This window comes from Cynocephalus volans, chromosome 18 (assembly GCF_027409185.1).
Source record: "Cynocephalus volans isolate mCynVol1 chromosome 18, mCynVol1.pri, whole genome shotgun sequence".
In the NCBI taxonomy this organism is placed as follows: domain Eukaryota; kingdom Metazoa; phylum Chordata; class Mammalia; order Dermoptera; family Cynocephalidae; genus Cynocephalus; species Cynocephalus volans.
Genome location: NC_084477.1, coordinates 16,523,200 through 16,544,384, shown reverse-complemented (window position 1 = coordinate 16,544,384; position 21,185 = coordinate 16,523,200).

Genomic DNA, 21,185 nt, shown 5'->3' with positions numbered 1-21,185 from the left:
TACCAGTGCATTCCATGGGAAAAGCATCTCCTGGTGCTCCTGACATCGATCAACCAGGGGCCCTGACCCCCAAAGAGCAATGTACACAGAGTGGATGCACTCTTTTCTTGAGTCTTCACCAACACCAAATACCATTTAAATTAAAATCTTTGATGGACTAAGGTGGTATTTCAAATATCTTCAACTTGCATTTTCTTTGATTTCTTTATGAGCTTAAACATTTTTTCATCTGTTTACTGGTCAGTTTTATGTCTTTGTTTATGAATTCCTTGTTTCTGTTCTTTCTTTTTTTTTCATTAGGGAACTCTTCTTTATTGTTTTATTTATAGGCAAGTTTTATACTTGTCTATTAGGGATATGAAACTTTACCCCAGAAATAACTCAAAAAATTTTCCAGTTTGCCATTTTTTCCCACTTAAATATTTAATTCTCTTGGAAATTTATCTTGGCATGTGATATAAAGTAGGGAATCTATTTTTTTCTCAAATGCTTAGGCTTTTTCTTCCAAATCTTAGCACCGTTTACTGAATAATTCATTCTCCCCTCAGAAGACTAATTGCTGTATACATGTGCTCCATCTGCAAGAAGAGTGGTGCAGTCACTACCGATGCTGAAAGACTGCTCTGAAAACATTCCCTGAAAAACCTGGTTGGCATTGTCATTTTGGATTTCAAAAGAACAAGATGTTACTGAATAGCTCTGGCAATTCTACTGAGCAGCCATGCCTGTGCTTGTGTAGCCAACCCGGGCTGCTTAAAGGGCAAGTCTGGGATACACCCATCATCTGCTGTCTTGGTTCTGATGCAGGAGTCACTTCTCGAGCTTGACACCATCTGGGTCCCCCAGCTACTGACTAGTAGCCCAGGCTTGCTCTTGTACCACCAGTGTCAATTTGCTGCTTCATGCTGATTTTCCCGTCTAAACCTTGGCTTCCCTTGATACTAATTCCACTTTCCCCATCTTTGTGAGTCTTCCTGATTTAGCTTGTCCCCTAGATGTCCCCATTTTGGCCAAATGACTCTCTTACTTGCTTCTCCCTGGTCTCCTGAAAGGAAATTGGTGACATTTTGCCACTACTGTTTTTTCCATCCACCCTGCTATTAGAACTGCATGTCATGGGAACATGAAAGGTTGGAACATGAAAGGCTGTGGATTGGATGTCCCCCCAAAGCTCATTGAGTGTTGGGAGGGTGGGAAATCCATTATGGCAGTTGACAGGTGGGGCCTTGAAGAGGTGATTAGATTGTGAGGACTATGCCCTAGTGAATGGATTAATCTGTTGATGGTTTAATGGTGGTCATGGTTATGTTTCTGAGGGCTTTAAAAGGAAAGCACATGAGAAGATCTCTCTCTCTCTAGCTCAGCCATCTGCCATGTGACACCTTGTGTTGCTGTCACCACCCACCAATGAGGCCCTCACCAGATGTCTTCCCTGGACTTTGGACTTCCCAGCCTCTGAAACTATAAGTAATAAATACTGTTTCTTTACAAATGACCCAGTTTCAGGTATTTCTGTTATAAGCAACGGAATGCACTAATACAGAGTTGTACGGAATCTTGGAGACTATCTTCTGTCCTGTCATTTGCCAGATGAGGAAACTGAGACGACTTTGTCCAGAGCCACCCCTCTAATTAACAGTAGGGCCAGGATTCCAACGTGGAGCTCTTGCCTTTGAGTTCAGCTTTCTTTCTGAGTCTCTCTCACAGTCTGTCTCCTGTCTCTCTAGTACCAGGACCTGGCTGAGCCAGCAGGAGATGCTCGCAAACATCTGGGAGCCACTATTATGACCAGATGCTCCTATTTCATCAGAATTGCATCAAGGAAGGAGACAACGTGCATCAGAGCAAAATCAATGAATGTATCCAAAAAGGGAAGTGCAGTGGCCAAGCTGGGATTCTCCACCATTGCTGCATTATGGATCTTTTACATCAAGGAGAGACAGTTGGGAAGAAAGGAGCCAAATTCAATGCCTATGAAATATAAACGAGATGATTTATAAATTCATTACATGCCATCCACTTTAGTATCATTAACATTTTAACTCTGTCATACAAATAAATGCACCAACTCAACAATTTATGAACAAAAATCTGATTAGCTTTCCTGCCCTCTTATTCAGAACATTATGTTAGATGCCCTCGGGGAATCATTGTGGATGTGCAAGGGAGAAAGTGACAATTTCTCTTCCAGCTCTGATGGTCACGTAACTGCAGGCTTGTTTTCAGTGTCGGTTTCAGAGAGTCAGCTGGAGCTGGCCGTGGTGACCACCATCTGGCGTAGCAGCAGAGAGAAGTGCAGGGCCAGCTGACACCACGCTGCACGATTCTGTGCACTTTCTGGCTCTTTGTTGGGAGTGGCCTCTCCTGCCTCTGGTGCACCTTTGAGCTTCTGTGCTTATAGATATTGTGATCGTTCTTTCTGAATCTAGAATCAGGGTGTATTTCACAAGAGCTCCCTGGTTTTCATACCATCAGCTGCTACTAGGAAGTGGGCCATTGGGAGTTGTGAGACCAACATGGGGGTAGATGTGAGCAGATGAGAAAAGAGCCAAACATACATTCGGAGCAATGGTCACCGAGGGTGGCCTTCCATGGCAACCAACAAGAGACGACAGGCAGGGGAGACAAGTTCACTTAATGGGAAGACAATATCTTCCAAGGGTGCAGAGACTCTCTGTCCAGAAAAAAGCTAGAATATTAGCATTAAGTCAAAAGAGAAATAAAGGATCTAAGAAAAGAACCAGCTGTTTTCCTCCTTTCCTCTACTGACTTTGTGATTGTCACATAGTATTTTCTATAAATCAAACATCTTAATTCTATGTTAAAAGCGTTCCTAGAACACATTCTTATATGGCAGTTACAGCCAGCACAGAAATTATAGACGTAATTGCTCCACATTTTTCAGACTGGAAGTTTTTGGATTTGCTCACAAAATCAGCAACAGAATGAAGTTAATGGTCAATGACCTACAAATACAGTCAGCTCGGATAATAAATAACTGTGCTAAAAGAATCTGAACGTCCCTGCTCGGGAAGTGAGGCAGGAAACTGCAGTCAAATCTGTGAGGTTACAATCTTCCCTTCTGCACCCAAGCTGACCCGCAACATTTCCATCCGAAACGGTCCGCTCGGTCTCCCTGGTCCCAGACAAAATCATAAGCAAAAGAAGAAAAATGATTTGCACAGAAGGAAATGTTATAACAAAACGATTCCAGAAGGTGCTATTTCTTTAGAATTACCTACCGCAGGAGCGATCTTGCTATGTTTGCATGACCTTGACTCACATCCTTCCTATGGAGGGTCTGTGGGCCAAGTACACTGGCCTGTAGGAGGACCTGATTGTTCACAGCTGCAGATTGGAGGAATTAAAAATGCTGGTTTCAGTATTGTAGCTTCTGCATATTACATATTACACATGCATATAAAGTGTGTAGTCATGGTACACTGTGAGTGCGTTCAAGTAAACTGTACCATAAATAACAGAGAGTCTAAAGATTCTAAAGATTCTAAATTTAGAGGTGGTTAATCATTTTATAAAGAACCCTTATTTTTAAATAGGAATCATTACAGCCTTTCATTAGAGAGCAGTATCCCTTAGTGCATTTAAAAAATGGTATGTATTTATACTTAACAACTTTTCCAAAGTGCATCTATTAGGTGTAATAGTTTTTATCAGTAAATAAGCTCAAGTGTGTGTATAGATCTTCCATGCACAGCCAATTGGGTTTTAGAAAAATTAATTCCATACTTTGTAGCCAAATAAATGTATGACATCACATAGCAATTTTGGATGATAATAACACGTAAAGATTGTCACAAATGAGATGATTTCCCTGCCATCTCTTTTCTTTGAAAGATTAGTAATGTGATAATTGGGATGTAAAGTAGGACTCAATGGAGATATTAAGTCAGATTTACTCTTTGTGTTCCTAATATATGTACATGTGTCCCCAACTAGAATGTCACAACAAATAAGACTGTCACCTGAGTAGGACCACCCTACTCAAGAGCAACTGTCTCTTCCAGTGTGACATAAAAGTCTGCCACAGGCTTGCTGCCCCTAAGCCATCTACGTCACCTGGTCACAGATCCTGAATTGCCACCAGGAATTATTTGTTTGGATTAAGACTTTGTCGCTTAAGGGCCTTGCCAACATTGGAGCATTAGCTCAGTCCCTATGTGCATAATTTAGTTTGTCCCCCCCCAGCAAGCTTGGCCCTGAGAGGCTATAACCACAGAGAAAGGCCCAGCCTGGGGTGCTTGCAGAGGGGAGACTGAGGGAGCGATTGTGTGGGGAGAGATCGGGGAAAACTGAGCGCTGCGCACGTGCCTGCGAATAGGAGGAAAGAGGGGGTGGAAGAGAAGGCGGTGGAAAGAAACTGTATAAAACCCCAACTTGGAGCAGGCCCCGGACCTGGGCAGTGGCTGTCCACGGTGCACGCAGCTTTTATCTCAAGGATTTCACGTGGACCTGCGGGCGCTGTTAAGACGTCCTTCCAGCCACCGTGCCCTGTGAGGTGTGCACGTGGAGATGCACCGACAACACGAAGAGATCCAGTTAGCACTGCTCTCTCCACCAATTTGGAATTTTTCAGGTGAGACAGGGGAGGTGAAACCACGTGTTAAACACAATCCTATTCAAATACATGGAACGGATGCTTAGCCTTTTCAGCATTTACGTGATGCTCAACCTGGGTGCCACGGTCTCCCCCTGCAACGGACATCGGGCGTCACAAGCAGGACCACGAGTTCCTTTGTCACCTCCTTTCCATGTTCCCATCAGGAATACCAGGCGTCTTCTTTCAGAAGCCTCCCTAACTTTATTTATTCAAAATAACAATAATGAGAGCAAAGCCGATTCGCAGGCACCGTTCAAATGTGCTGTGGACACTAATCAAATCCCCAGCCCCTGGGGAGCACGTCTACACCTGCTCAGGATGCTCTAAGGGTCCAGCTTTGGCTCCCGCCGGTGGTTATTTTCCAAAGGCTTCTGTTGCCTGTCACTGTCCCTATTTTTTTTCCCTTTCTCATCTACTGCTAAAGACAGGCTTGAAGAATGAGTTAATATCTTGGCCCTTTCAGACCCATCATTGATCTCAGGCCCCGCTGATTCATCAGTGTTCCTGCTCCCATCTTGGCGTCTCCTCTCCCCGCTGCCTTTGCACAACACCCTCCTGCTCCTTTAACCCTTTCTGGGGTGTCATCTCCGTGACTTCCCCGCAAGCCACACACGACGCTGTTCTGTTCCCTCCCTCCAAGTCTCAACGTGGACTTTCCTCCCCAGAACATCCCCATGGAATCATTCCCCAGGTCACAGCAAGGGTTCCCGGGGTCTTCATGTTGTCTCTCCTTGGTAGGACGGTGATGTTTCCGACACCTAATTATTCTGGTAGACACTTTGGTCTTCCCGGCAGGCCCTGGTGGCTTCCTCTGCTTGTGGGAAAGGCGGTACATACCGCTTCTGCTCTGTTGTCTCAGGGACTTGGGCCTCTGGACAGGGCCCTTGCCGCCTGTCCTCTGGGGGCAGCTGGCAGTCTCAGGAGTCAGCTCTGCTCGGCATCGGAACAACGGGGTGGGTGACATGCGGATCATCGTGGAGCCTCTTCCATCCAGCTCTGGAGTAAACAGCCCCGGGCAGCAGGGACACTTGTCTGCTGTGCCTCTGACCCTCCCTTAACCACCGTCTATAAAGCCATAGAAGCCACAACTGTTACAAGGACCTTGTTTAGCAACTGAGAGAAATATACGTAAAACCCACCACTGACCTGTCCCCCACTGTCCTCTTCGGGCATCTTCCATTCCCAGTGTCCAGCATCTTGTTCTAGTCCCCCCTGTCCAGTTGTAAGTGCCTTAGGGCTTCCGCCAGCACAGGACAGGAGTCTCTCTAGAGGTGGCCTGGGGCGCTGATCTGAGGGGCCTCTCAGAAGAGAGGGTCAGGCCTGCAGTGACGCTGTCTGACGGCTCCGGGCCTCTCTGAATACTTCTTAAAGAAATGATGGTGTCCTGTCCAGCCCCCAGGGAATAACTGTAGCCACATGGTGGACTCTCAATTCAGCCAATGGCGTAAGTTCAAAAAAACGCAGAGGCACCAGCAATGGGCCAGGCTTGGCAGGGAGGGGACGGGGAGGATGTGGCACATGGACATGCCAAGCGTAGGGCAACTGGGGGGCTGGGAGAGACACCGGGCAGGGACCACGCTGCAGCGAGAGTGAAGTTCCTTGTGTCACAGGATGGCAGAGAGAACAGAAGTGACTCCAGGTGGCCTCAGCCTTCGTCCCCTGTGGGGCTCCTGTCATCTCTCTCCTCTGGTGTGTTTGGCATGATGCCACCAGGGCAGGAGACAGGGCTCCCCACCAGGGTGGTGTGTCCAGCAAGTGTCCCATCCCTACTCCATGCTGACCAGGAGCCATCTGTTGTTCGTTCTACCCAAAGGGGTCGAGACGTGGCTTTCCTGAGACAGTGGCCACTGAAGGGAGGACCTGGGAGCTGATGTCTCTATTCCTGGACATCAGTTAAGAGCGGGAGATCTTTACATGAAAGGCAGGGCCTTTGATGTCACTCTCGAGGAAGACAGCCCTGGGCCTGGAAAGGTACGAGGATTGTGTCCCACGTTAGGACCCTGCTGGGCGCTGGGCGCTGGGCACTGGGCTTACTGTAATCTCCTGGGTGATCTTGCAGGGGGAGCTGCACCCCTCCTGCAGCTGGCTGCGCCTGGGTGCAGAGATCCAAATGCCCGGCCAAGGCCACACAGCCAGGACACAGCTGAGCCTGGAGTCCAGCTAGGCCCATTTGAATCCAGGCGAGCAACATTTCCTCTACTTTAGCTGTTAAAGTGGTAGGACTCGGTTCAGGAGCTCACCATGGGACACGTGCCTAGACTGTGCACAGTCACCCAAGGACTGGAGTGAAGAGGGGGCTCCAGGAGTGGAGGGCAGGGGAGGGGTCCCTGCACCATGGACAGAGAAGGGACGTGCCCATGGGCAGCCACTCGAGGGCACAGAACCATCACGACATTGGCCTGGCCAGCTCAGGTCTCCAAGCCCTACCTCACCTATCTGTGTGGGTATAAATGACTCTCACCCTGACCTAAGTGGGCATGACCTGGAGTGACCAAACATAAAACCAAGCAGACAAGACAGCAGGAAGGGAGGGAGGTTGGGAGGGGGAATGAGAGAAAGATGGACCCACCCGCACTTAGGCAGGCTCGTCCTCTGGTGTCTGCTGTAGCCACGTGCATTCACTGTCCGCTGGAAGTGACAGCCGCGTCCCGGGCACTGAACTCACGCCTCACCCACTCATCCGTCCCCTCGAGAGTCCATGAGTGGGGGGTCTTCAGCCAGTTCACTCTGTAACTGAGGAGATGGGGGTTCCGAGGGGCCAAGCCCCTTGCCCAGGGTCACACACCGAGGGGGCAGCAGAATGGGCACGCAGAGCCCCCCGTCTGACTCAGACCCTGCTCTGAATCTCTGGTCTCCCTCAGAAGAGAGAAAAAAAAAAGGAGCAAAATTTAAAAATAGAGATTGTATGTGCGCTCCTGCCACCGTGTGCGTTCAGTGTCATCTAGTGTACATGAGGACAGGGAACATGAGTGGCCTTCCCACACCCCCTCCTTGCGCCTGGGTGGGCCGGGCACGCTCCCTCTGGAGACCATCTCTGCCCACGCTCCAGGTGGCATCCACTGCTCCAGCGGCCGGGCCTTTCCTCCCGGCAGCCCTGCTCCAGGAGTAAACTGGGGCTCTGGGAAGGTGGGGAGCACTGAGCCTGCATCTCATCCCTGTGTTGTCTCCATCAGTCTGAGGCTCTGTGGTTTCCAAGGCCTCGTGAGCATCCGATGAGCACTAGCAGGCATGCTTTTTCTGCAGAAAAGTCCAATCCAGCTGACACGTGGAGGCCACGAGCCCCGGGAAGCCTGGGTGCCCAGGAGCCCCCGTGATCATGCTGTGCAAGTGGGGGGTCATGCATATGTTGCACAGGGAGACAAAACACTCCAAGAGCCCTACTTGGGTGAGGTCGGGAACCTGCATTTTTCTAGCTTGGCGAGGCTCTGGAGCTGGGGAGGGAAGCCAGGACCATCTGGCCCTTCTCGGTGTGCGGCGCCTCTTCCTGAAGGTGCACCAGGATGTCAGTGAGGCAGGCAGTCCAGGCCGGGCCAGCAGATCTTGGCAGGTGTCATTCATAAAGTACAGAAGCACGGGGACATGGACCAAATGGTGAGGGCAGGTTCCACCCGCAGAGTGAGGGCCGGGGCCGATCTCCATTCATGCCTGACTCTCATGGCCCGGCTGTGGACTCCAGCCAGCCACGGGAGCGGGGCCACCGGTACTGAGATGAACGGAAGCGGGCCCTGGCTGTGGACGGTCGCTTGGCAAAGGGGGGCCCCACGCTGTTTTAAAACACTGATCCAGGTTTCTTTGTAACAAAACACGGGGGGAGTCTCAGCCAAGAAAAAAGGATGGAAGATAAGGCTTTGTCTGAAAGCTATTTTCAGGTACAAAAAAGGGGCACAGGCCTTACTTCTGGCCATGCCGGGGAATCCAGGTTAATAGAATGATCCGTGGGGGGAGGTAGGACATGGGGCAGGGGAGGATGCACAGGACAGGATGAGATGATAGGCATTTAATTCTACAGAGCAGCATGTCCTGCTGTTGGTGAGAAGCTCCTGTAGACTTGCGAGGCCTCTCCTCTATAGAGAGATGCCAGAGACAGCCAGGACCAGTGTGGCCCTATTGAGAGTCATGGTCACCTGTGAGTGCCTCAGAGATGCTACTCACCTTCTCAGGCAGGTGTCTCCCTCAGATTACTGGTCCCCTTCTTACAGAATCTGCCAGACCCCTTTCCAGTGGGCCGTCTGTAGCCCTAGCTGGACAGACAGAGGGACAAGGGAACCAGCCCCGACCACCACTGATTGGACCCACACTGGACACCGGCTCCCCAACCCCCACTAAGATGGGCCTCTCTCTTCTTCTTTCATGGAATTTGGACCAAGGAACTTGTGTAGTCCTCTCTGGGGTCTTGAATGTGAAGGAATTTAACAGAGGCGGGCTGTGGGATGTGGGCACACGTTAGCTCCAAACACAAAGAGAAATGAGGACATTCGGTTTGCAGAGAGAGACACAAAGAAGGTGGAGACAGAGGTGCAGAGATGAGCTAAGCCACCCTGGAGAACGTGGGCTGAGAAGCCCTGTTCCTGGACCTAGGGCCCTGGTTCCAGCTCCTGTGGGCCCTGCGGTCTGCCTGGGCTCTGTGAGCCGCTTGCAGCCTCCAGTAAGCCCACTTTGACCTGGGCTGGTAAGAATATTTTTTGTGCCAGGTGATCCTTGACTGAGACAGGAGAGTTTCCCTCCATAACCACATCCTGCCAGCGTGGGGCTCCACAGCCATGGGTGGCTCCCAGCTTTCCTCCAGCTCCCACTCATCAAGTGCCCCATGCCACACCAGGAGCGACACCCCACGCACGCATGGGGACCTGCACACTTCCCCTCCAGGTCCGCTTAAGTTCCAAAAGAATGTGGAAATAACAGACTCACTTCCTTTAATCAGCTGACATCCCTGCTCATGCCTCAGTGACATCTGATGTACTCCGGCCTCTGTGATGGCAGCTCCCAGGAAGGGACGTGAGCTGGGGAGCAGGCAGGAGGGATGGCAGCACTGTTCGTTTCTGTGCTTCTCCCTCAAACAGGTGCATCTGGGGAAATATTTTGAGCTCCACGGAACGTAGAACCGAGTGGATGATCTGCTGCCCTTTGCTTTCTGGGAGGCAGAGTTTGCAGAGGGAGCTTCAGGGGTGCCCCAGGATGGCTCACGTTTGGCAGCGAAGGCAGAAAATCAAACGCAAACTACCCGGCCTTGGTGTGGCATTCACTACCTGGCAATGCCCGTACTTCCGTGGCCTGGACTGAAGAATGGGCGACAGGCAAAGGGGGCCATGCCAGGGCTGTGGCCTGGGACGTGCCTGCGCCCCAAGGAGAGCGTCTCGGTCCTGAGCCTGCGTTAGAGTCCCCTGCAGGGGGGTGTTAAACTGCATCCTGGGCCTCATCCCCACCGCTTCCAATTCAGTTGAGTCCGGTCCCTGAATTTTCCTTGTCCGGGTGGTTCTGATCAGGTGCTCCACGGCCACACTTGGAGAAACAGGCAGGGTCTGTCTGTGTCTCTGGGAATTAGGTTAAAAAGAGGCACTGGTTCAAGCAACCAGTTTATTTGTTTGAAGTAGGTTTACGATCCCCCCCAGTTCTCAGGCCACAGCAGCAGCAGCCGGGTAGACGCGACCCCCGCCTGCAGCCGACGGCGTCCACGCCTGCAGCCTCTGGGCTCCTCCCCACCAGAGGCTTTGATTGTGTGCCTGCTCTGGTGTCTAGAGGTTACAGGCAGCCGCAGACATGTCTGGGTTCTGGGTGGGCTTTAGCAGCTGCATTCCTGGGCACGGGCAGTGTGACATGCTGGGTGGGTCTCAGGACCCCACTTGAACAGTTGCCCATCAGTCAACCATGGGGGGCGGTCGGTACCCCGACGTTTTGCTTCTGGCCCATTCTGAGCCGAGTCTCAGCTGCACCAGCAAGGCTCTCCTTGGGTTTTCACGACCAACCTCCATCTGAGGCCAGGGCTCGGTCAGTGGGCCATGCCCCGCGTCCTGTGCTTGGGTTTCTGTCTTAATAATCTGCCCATTCCTTGGTTTCCACGAGGTGCACATGTCGCTTTTCTGTCTTCCCAGAACTCCTCTCGGGGTGGAGGGTCTGCCTCTTGTGAACAGATCTCTCAGGCATTGAGCCAATTCCAGGTCCACCTCTGTTCCTCTAGGATGGAACGTAGCAGGCAGGAAAGTAGACGTTCTCGCTAGGAGCCTTAATCACATTTGATATTTATCCAAGATGTTGGTCAAGCTTTTGCTCCCTGACCTGTCAGGTTTGGAGGCTGAGGCAGTGCCCAGGTTTCTCTGCCCCAGGGATTCCCATGGAGCTCGTGGAGTGCACACCACACGCGTGGCTCACCTGCACTGCGCGCTCCACAGGAGTCCTGTGCAACCAGCACATTTGGTCTCTCCAATAGCAAGGGCCATCCTTCAAAGACCATTACCTGGAGGACCCTCCGGCTGCATGATTGTCACGACTGCAGGATGGAATTGTGAAACACCAGAGGGACAATGTTTACAATGAGGAATCCCATTAGAAGAAGCTATTGTTCCAAGTCAATGAAACAAATCCATCTTAAATTGGTCGCTAGGGTCCAAAATTCCAGGCCTTTCACCAGAACACTTTATGAACCAACGGGAAGCAGCGAAACTTAATAAAGCTACCGCCTCAGGTGGGATTATTCTCAAGGCACGTATCCACATCAGTTCACCAGAATTTCCCCTTTAGGCCACAGTGTTTCAGCAATTCGGGTCTTCAGGAGGAGAGAGATTTTTTTTGGCAGGCTAAATAGGTTCTTTTCTCTTTGAGGTTTTTTCTTTTCTTTTTCTGCAGCCAACACCAAACCAAGAATGTTAAGGGGCCATCAATTTAATCTGGCTTTCACGAACTGCTAGGATGTGGAGGCAGGCTGCGGGGGCAGCAATTATGTAGCCTGAGAAGAGACTTGAGTGAGGTGGGGACTCATTCTGAAACCAAATCACGGGAATTTGCTCTGTGGGAACTGAGATTCATGCGGAGACCTGAGAGGCAAGCCTAAAGGCTGATGGAACTAGCTTCCTTTCAACTCCAGGCTAAGGAGCCAACAAGCCCTCTGCCCCTTGTTGGTGATGTTAGACTTTTTCCAGCTCTCATCCCGGAAGGTGTCTCTGATAACTGGGTCTAGAACATTCCATGCTGATGGAGAACCTTCATTTTCTACTTATCTGCATATTGATGCATACACACGTGTCCTCTAGGGGTTTTTTAGTGGCAGCAAATTGCAGAGGCTTCCTTAGGCCTTTATACCTGGAGGAATTGCCTCAAGGGAGTGTTGCCCCTTGACTGAGATACGGGACTCCAGGCTTGAGGTGGGACCACCAAATTCCAAGACTAGTGTCTCAATTTAGAAGATACTGAACTTGCAGTCAAGAGGATTTCCAATACTTTTGATTCTGAAAGAATGATTTGTTAACATATATTGGGAGGCCAGCCTAGGAATTGATGCTGGTCATTTATCTGAGACATCGTTTCCTTTCCAGGTAGGAGGTCCAAGGGGCAGATAAAATTATGGATCAAAAGTTGTAGTGTGTGGAGAAGACTAAAAATACTTAGATATTGTTGAAGGAATATTCGTTCCAACCAATGTTCTCTGAGACACATTGTGTCACAATGTGTAATATACACAGTTACTGTATGACAGTTGTGGCTCTGGACTTTTATGTCCTAAGGTCAAAGCCTGGGTCTTATTCGGCTTTACATCCCTTGGGCCTAAACAGAGTCAGCACTCGCTAAAGGCGTATTGAATAATTTCTGAATTAAAGAAAGAAGGCTTTGTTTTTGACCTTGGAAGGTAAGTCGGTTTTAGGGCAGCAGAATTATTCCGCATGATATTGTAATGGCGGGTACGTGTCATTAGAGCCCATAGAATGTACAGCAGCAAGAGTGAACCCTAATCGAGCCCTAGGACTCTGAGTGACGATGCCCTGTTGGTGTAGGGTCATGGATTGTCACAAATGGACCCTCTGCTGGGGGTGTTGATGTTGGGGTGGCTGTGGGGCAGGGGTGAGTGGGAGCTCCCTGTATTTTTCGCTCAATTTTGCTGTGAACCTAAAACTACTCTAAAAACCCAAGTCTATATATTTTTAAAACGTCGGATTTCAGCAAGGAGCAATGGAGGGTGACGTTATCCAGGGCAGAGAGGACAGCACGAGGGAACGTGCCTGGGTGGGATGGGGGCCAGGAACACAGATTCTGGAAGATTAGTGACAATCTAGTTTGGCTTGAGGAAATGACGTATGGAAGGGGAATCAGATGAGACAGGAATGGAAAAGCAGTTTAAGGACAGAGGACTAGGGCTTGGGGTAACGCATAAAAAGTTCCAACATAGTGGAGTAGGCAGAAGGTAGCCATCGAAATTTCCTCACACTATGTTGTAGCAGGGGTTAAAGTTGCAGTTAAATCTGGGTCAAATTATCACGTTTTTTATTTCGTCTACATTAGTGCTTCTCAGTTGGGCGCTACCAATTCTCCCTTCAGGTACAAACAACAGAAGCCTACAAAATGCACCTGCCCAGGGCTGCTCTGGTTTGCATGTCCCTCAGTATCCCCTTGCTGTACGTTCAGCCAGTTTCAAAATGAAATGTCACTGTGGTTAATCTCGGGGTGGCTCTTTATTATTCCCCCCAATTGTACCTTTTCCTTTTAGCCTAAACACAATCTCTATCCAGTGTCCCTCTTGGAGGTGTGCCATGGAGAAGGACAGAAGAGGAGAGACTTGGTTAAAGAAGAGGGAGCCAGGGCAAGAGACTTGGTTAAAGAGGATGACCACGAGGCTCTGCGGCTCCTGAAGGGACGGCATGACACACGCTCATCTAAAACCTTCCCAGTGCCCCCACTGCTTATCCCACTCCCAGGGGGACGCAGGGAGGACCGGGAAGGCACCTTCAGTCACAAGAGGGGCTCATGCTGTGCACTCACCTTCACCAGGGAGGAGCTCCTGTGACCCTCCAGCCATGTGGCCATCATGGATAAGAGCAGCCCCCCCCCCACCACGGCGTGGCCGGCATGGGACTGTGATGGGGGTGAGGTCCCCCGAGGACAGATCCTCGCATCCAGCTGCTGGAAAAGCCTGCATGGTGGGGGTCCTGCCTGACTGTGAAGGCACCAGTGAGGACCCTGGGCGTGGCTGAGACGGTACACTGGGGTGGCACGGAGCACGGGGATGGAGTGAGAAAGTAACCGCATGCAGCATCCACCTGCAAGCACAGGAGATGGTGAGAAGACACGGGCGAGGGTGAGTGAGGCCAGCAGCTGGTGGCTCCTCTGTGGTTTTCCCGGGACAGGCTGCCGTGGCACAGAGAGGAAGGTGCGATGACAAACCTAGGCTGTCTCTCGACCGCTTCTTCCTGGACACTGGGGAACATCTTGGTTGAACATCCTCCAAAAAGGCTTTTCGGGACCTTTTATAAAAACAGCGTCTTCCTTGCCTACTCCTGCTCCTAGATCACACTTCTACGGCCCTGCCCGTGCCATCTCCTCTCCTGTGAGTCACACAGCATGCGTACTAGGGCAGGTGGCTGGCCCCGGCTGAGGACAGTTGATGGTGCTTGTGCCTGTGCGTGCACATGTGTGTGCTGCACTGCTGCGGGGCAGGGAGCTGCACCTGTCCTAGAGTGGGAACGGGCCAGGGAGTCGGGCAGTCCAGGCCAAGCAGCCCTGAAGGGCTCCCCTGCTATGCATTTGTTTTCATTGTGGAAAATGTTAGGGCGTTTAAACTTGACCACCAATCACTGATGGGGAGCTTGTAAAGTGGACAGTGTTTGGCCAGCCACTCTTAATTATGGTGTGTATACACCCTTACATGGTACAGGATAGGTGGGTGTGGGCAGGGCTGATGGTTTCCTGGGAAATTGAGGGGTAATATGGTAACAGAGTTATAAGTGAAGGCTCCAGATCCAGAATACTCTCATCTTCCCACCCAATACCGCCTGGGCCCTAAGAATCTGTTATTCTGTTTCTCTGTTCATTCAGCTAATAAGATGATTCAGTGATTTAAAAAGCACTAAGGAGAGACTCCATGGGGAAAGAAGCCCTTTGGACATCCAGATCCATCCTCAGATTGCCTGAGACATGGCTGAAATAAATGGTATTATTCATGGTATTACGTTCATGTAATACCCACCTAGTATTACAATAAAGGGTTTTTAAAGCCATAAAAGAGCTTTGGGGTGAGTAGACAAGGTACCTAAGAGAAAACATGGTGGGTATGTTTTGAGTCAGTGACGTGAACCAGCAAGCCTCCGTGTCCAGTGTTGGCCACAGCACCCACTGGGACAACGTGGAAGAAAGCAGAGGAAGGGGACCATGTTCAGAGCAGTAAGACCATCAGCAAGACCTCGGCTTCATGCAATAGCCCGTTCTCCAGATATTCCAGAAGGCCTCCCACTTAGGAGGCAGAACTTAGAACTTACCAAAGTGCTCCTCATGGGAGCTGGCTGGAATAAGGATGGGAGGTGCCGTGGAGCACCTGTCAAGGCCTCCCAAGGAGAAGAGGAGGTGCCATTCACATGCAAACACCAGTCTGCAGGGCTGCAGGAGTCCTGGGCTATATCCTGTGTCTTCCACTCTCTGTCGGCGCCACATGTCCATGAAAGAGGCTCCAACATGGAGCCACAGAACCCAGATGAGTTGCCTGATCACTGGCTCAGTTGTCAAATAGTCCATGAGTATTACCCTCTAGATACAGAGAAGTTTATTTATTGCATTCTAAGGATGATTTAGGCTGGGCATTCAGACTTGATTCTTTCTGGGGAATGCTGGTTGAGAAACTGCTTTCTTTTTCAAGTGTTGGGAATATTATTCATTTAAGGAAAAATCAACACTTCAAAAACTCCAGGGGCCCAGCAGGGGTGTTGAACTGCAGATGGAGCAGAGCCAGAATTGCACATCCTAAGAACAACATAAGTGCTAAATAGAGGCATAAGCAGCCTGCTGGAATGGTGTGTAATAAAGTGAATATGAAAGAATTCTTTTCCTTCAAAGAGTGTGACTTCACCTTATTAAAAAGGCTCTCTAAATAAAACAAGAATGCATCCCACAGAGGGACTCAAAGACAGAACAGGTGACCACGTCTCTGTGTTTGGTCCAACAGGTTAACTCAGCATTTCCCTGATGTGCAATGACTTTGTGCCCAAGAATTGTACTGCACATAAACATTTGCAAGTTGTGGGCCATTCATCAGGAATAGTTGTGAGGTAAAGGAAGCAAGCACGTGTGGAAGAGTGTGACATGAGCATTTAGAAATGATCAGGGCAGGGACCTTGGGAAAGGAGAAGAATTTGAATGGCCCAATGAGAAAAATGGAAGGGATTCAATAAAATAATTTATTTTAAAATTTAGATACTGGAGAGTCTTAGGCTTCTGAGGAAGAAGAGCATTTCCTGGGTAAGGGGTTTGTATACCAAATCCCTTGCATGTGCATTTGGGAGTCCACTTACTGTCAGCAGGGCTCCCAATAGATCCAACTTGCTGGTGCTGCTGGGCTCACAGGGGAGTATTGGCAGAACTTTTCTTCCTTGCAGGCCAGAGAATCCATTGCCCTACCTGGAGGCATGGAGTTGATTCTTGTGGGGAAACTCTTTCCACACTCCCCAGCAGCAAAGTAGGGAAAAGTGAGGGCCAGAGCAGACCAAAATAACATCACAGGAGCTTTGAATATGAGATTGTCATTGGAACTGCAGCTCACAAAGTAGGTCAAGAACTGCTAAACTTAAACAGGGTGACTGCATGCTAAAATGAAATAGTAACATATGACCCAGAGTCTCTTAACATACTAACCAAAATGATCAGAATACAACAGAAAATCACTCATCATAATAAAACCCAGGAAAGCAAAACCTGAATGAGGAAAGGCAATCAACAGATACCAACACTAAGATGAATGAGATGTTAGAATTATCTCACAAGAATTTTAAAACAGCTGTCATAAAAGTGCTTGAACTAGTAAGTGCAAATGCTCTTGAAACAAACAAAAAATAGGAACTCAGCAAAGAAGTAGAAGTCATACCATAAAAAGAAAAGTGTAAATTACACAATTGAATAATGTGACTGCAGAAATAAGAATCAAGAAGCTGAGAAAATCTCAAATAGCATAAACTCAGAGAAATCCATGGTGAGACACATTACAATTAAAATTCTGGCAAAGAAAAAATCTTGAAAGCAGCCAGAGAGAGAAATGACACACTACCTATAGAAGAACATCAACTCAAGTGACAGTGGATTTTCCACCTGAAGCCATGGAGACCAGAAAAGAAGAATGCAACATTTTCTTCAAATGCTGAAAGACCAGAACTGTCAACTGCAAATGCTATATGTGGTAAAACTGTCCTTCAGGAATGAGGGGAAATGAACAAATTCTCAGATGAAAGAAAACAAAAAGAATTTGTTGCCTGTTGACTTGCACTTACACAATGGCTGAAGGAAGTTTTTTAAGCAGAAAAAAAATGATAAAAGAAGGAGTCTTGGAGCATCAGAAAGAAAGAAAAAACAACAAAAAGAGAGCAAATAGCGGTACATACAATAGTTAATCATTTTTCTCATGTTTTCTAAATTATATGTGATGAATGGAGCAAAAATTATAACACCAGCCGATACTAAAGACAACAATGTTTAAGAGTGGGGAATAGAAATGTGTCCTAATGGTAAGATCTCCAGACTTTAGTAAAAGTGGTAAAATGTTGGTGATACCCACAGTAACTACTAAGAAAACCACGCAGAGATAGACTTAAGAACACCATAAATAGATCAAAATATAATCCTAAAAAATATTCTAGTGACCCAAATGAAAGCCAGAAAAGAGAAACAGCAAAACAAGATCTAGAGGAAACCTATGGAAAATCAATGATAAAATTACAATTTTATCAATAATTACCTTAAAAGCAAATGTTCTAATTATACCAATCAAAAGACAGAGATTGGGAGAGTGGATTAATAAAACATGACCCAACTATATGCTGTTTACAAGAAACTCCAACTTCACTGATATAGATAACTTGAAAGTAAAAGAATGGGGAAAATAAAGCATGCAAACTATTTTTTTAAAAAAAGCAGGAGTTTGTATATTAATATTAGATACATTAGATTTCAGAGACAAGAAAGTTAGTTGAGGCAAAGAAGGACATTACAAAATAATAAAAGAATCAATACAGTAAGAAGACATATTGATTCTAAAGGTACATGCCCCAAACAACAGATTTTCAAAATACATGAAGCAAAACCTGATAGAAAGGAGAGAAGAAATAGACAAATCTACAATTATCTTTGGGGACTTCAAGCTGTCCTCTCAGAAACTGATGGAAGTTCTAGTCAGAAAGTCAACAAAGGTGTAGAAAATCTGAACACCACACTCAATCAGCAGCATTTGATTGACACACATATAACACTGTACCCAACAACAGCAGAATACACACATTTCTTTCAAGTGTCCGTAGAACATTCACCAATCTAGTCCATATCCTGGGCTATGAAACCAACGTCAACAAATTTAAAAGAATCTGAATCACAGGGTTTGTTCTCTGATCATAGTGAAATCAAATTAGAAATTAGTAAGAGAAAGACAGCAGGAAAATCTTTAAACGTGTGGAAGTTAAACAAGAGACTTCTACAAGATTCATAGGCTAAACAAGAAGTCTCGAAAAGTGACAAACATGTAAAATTAACATGGTCTGTGCCAGACCACAACACATCAAAGTTATGAGATGCAACAAAAGCAGTGCACAGAGGCAAATTCATAGCATTAAGTGCTAACGTACAGATCCTGAAACCATTGAAACTGTAACAAGGGGACCCTATGAGCATGGATCCAGCAACTTAGAAAAAATGAATGAATTCCTCAAAAACCACATACTAACAAACCTCAACCAAGATAAAATAGATAATCTGAATAGTTATATAGCCATTCAAGAAATTGAAATTTTAATTGAAAAGTTCCTGAAAAAGAAATCTCCAAGCCTGGATGGATTCCTTAGAGAATTTTACCAAAGATTTTGGCAGAAGAATAAAGACTTAATGCCAATTTTACACAATCTCTTCCACAAAATAGAAAAGGAGAGAACTTTTTAAAACTCATTTTATGAGGCTAGTCTCACCCTGATACCAAAACCAGACAAAGAAAGTAAATAAAATAAAATAAAATAAAAGCTACAGACCAATATTTCTTATGAATTTGATGCAAAAATCCACAACAGAATATTAGCAGATTGAATCCAACCAAGTATAAAAATAATTATACACCATGACCAAGTGCAAGACGGGTTCAGCATTCAAAAGTTCAGATCATGGACTACTACTCAGCAATGAAAAAGAAAAGAATTATGGGCACACGCAACGACCTGTATGAATCTCCAGAAAATTATGTGGCAGAACAAAAGTCAACCCCACAAGGTCACATACTGCACAACACCATTTATGTAATGCTCTTGAAATGACAAAATCTTAGAAACAGAGAACAGATTAGTTAATGGTTGTCCTGGGCTAGGGATGCAGGTGATGGGGTGGGAGAAAAGTGGGTGTCATCCTAGAAGGGCAACAGGAGGGATCATTGGGGTGATGAAGCTGTTCTGTATCTTATTGGTGGTGATGTGTCCACACACCCCATGTGATAAAATTACATAGAAGTAATGCACACACAAAACGCATGCACACACACACCACGCACACCCACACACCCCAAAACACCACACCACACACACATGACACCACACACACAACACAACACACAACACTCCACAAACACCACACACAACACACGCACGCAACACGCCACACACACAACACACAACATACACAAGACACACCACACACATACAACACATGACACTCCACATATGACACACACACAAACACACACAAGACACACTACACACACAACACATGACACTCCACACATGACACACACACACAAACACACACACACACCCCAAACACCACACCACACACAGCACAACACACTGCACACACACAACACTCCACAAACACACCACACAACACACACACGCCACGCCACACACACAACAAATGACATACACAAGACACACCACACACATAACACGACACTCCACAAATGACACACACATACAAACACACACGACACACCACACACACACACACAACACAGGATACACACACAAACACACACACACAGAAGACACACCACACACACACACACACACACACAACACATGTATAAATAAAAGTGGGGAATGTGAATATCAGCTAATGGCATTCGCCGCAATACATTGGTGGGGATATTACACTACTGTTTTGACGGATGTTCCCTTTGGGAAACTGAGGGAGGCGCATATGTGGTCTCCCCATATTATTTCTTACAACTGTACCTGTGTCTCAAAACTGTATAATTATCACAAAATAGAAGTTTAATTAAAACATCAGTTGACCATATTTAAGTGAGGTTATGTTTTTGGGAAGCATTAAAGGAAAGAACTCGTGTATCTGCTCTTTGGTAACTGATTGCCCTGGTGGAGGCCTCTGCCCATCCCCCTCCTGCAACCATCTCCCTCCCACCAAACAGTTCAGAGTTAAAATGATAATATAAAGAGTTAAAATCAATATAATTTTGTCCCTCAGGGTGTTGTGCCTGTCCTGATCCGAAGCGGTGAATTCCTGGCGACTCCGCTGATCTCTAGGGCTCAGTGTCCCCGCTGGAGCCAACAAAATTTGACACTTAAACAGGATACGACAGCATTGTTCCTTGTTCTGTTTTCTACCACTAATTTACTAATTAGAGGATAATTTTTTAATATGTAGAAGGAAAGTTCTTTTTCTGCTGATAGTAGTTTATAATCTTACTTTAAACAAACCCATTGCACCAGGGTACTTCGAAAAGTTCATGGAAAAATAGAATTAAAAGATAATGCAAATCTTTCCGTGAAATTTTGGAGGCCTCCTTGTATATAAATCTGATTGTCCCCCCCCCCAAAAAATAAATTAGATGGTGAGAATTTATTTTCCAATAGAATTCAATAGTCCTCATTAAAAGTAAGTAGTGTGGTCACATGTGATTAACAGTGTTATTTATCCATAAGTGGGTGTGGAATGCAAAGAAGATCTGGTCGATTGATCATGTTAATAGAGATAGAACCCAGGTGCCCTCTGCAAGAACTCCCCAATTGCAGGACTCATCTCAGGCCAGGCAGTGACCTCAGGAGGCCCTAAAACAACTATCAACAAATACAGAAATGCTCAAGGCCAGGGGTTGGCAAACTTTTTCTCTAAAGGGCCAGACAGTAAATATTTTAGGCTTTCTGGGCTATGCATTCTCTGTTGCAAGAAAGCAGCCCCAGACAATCTGCAAACAAATGTGAGGCTGTGTGCCAATAAAACTTTCTTTGTGGGACCTGAAATTTGAATTTCACACAATTTTCAAGTGTCCTGAGCTATTCCTCTTCTTTGATTTTTTTTTTTTCAATCACTTTAAAGTGTACATGGGCTTTATGAAAGCAGGCTGTGTGCTGGACTTGGCCAGCGGGCTGTGAATGCCGACCCCTGTGCCAGACCACAAGAC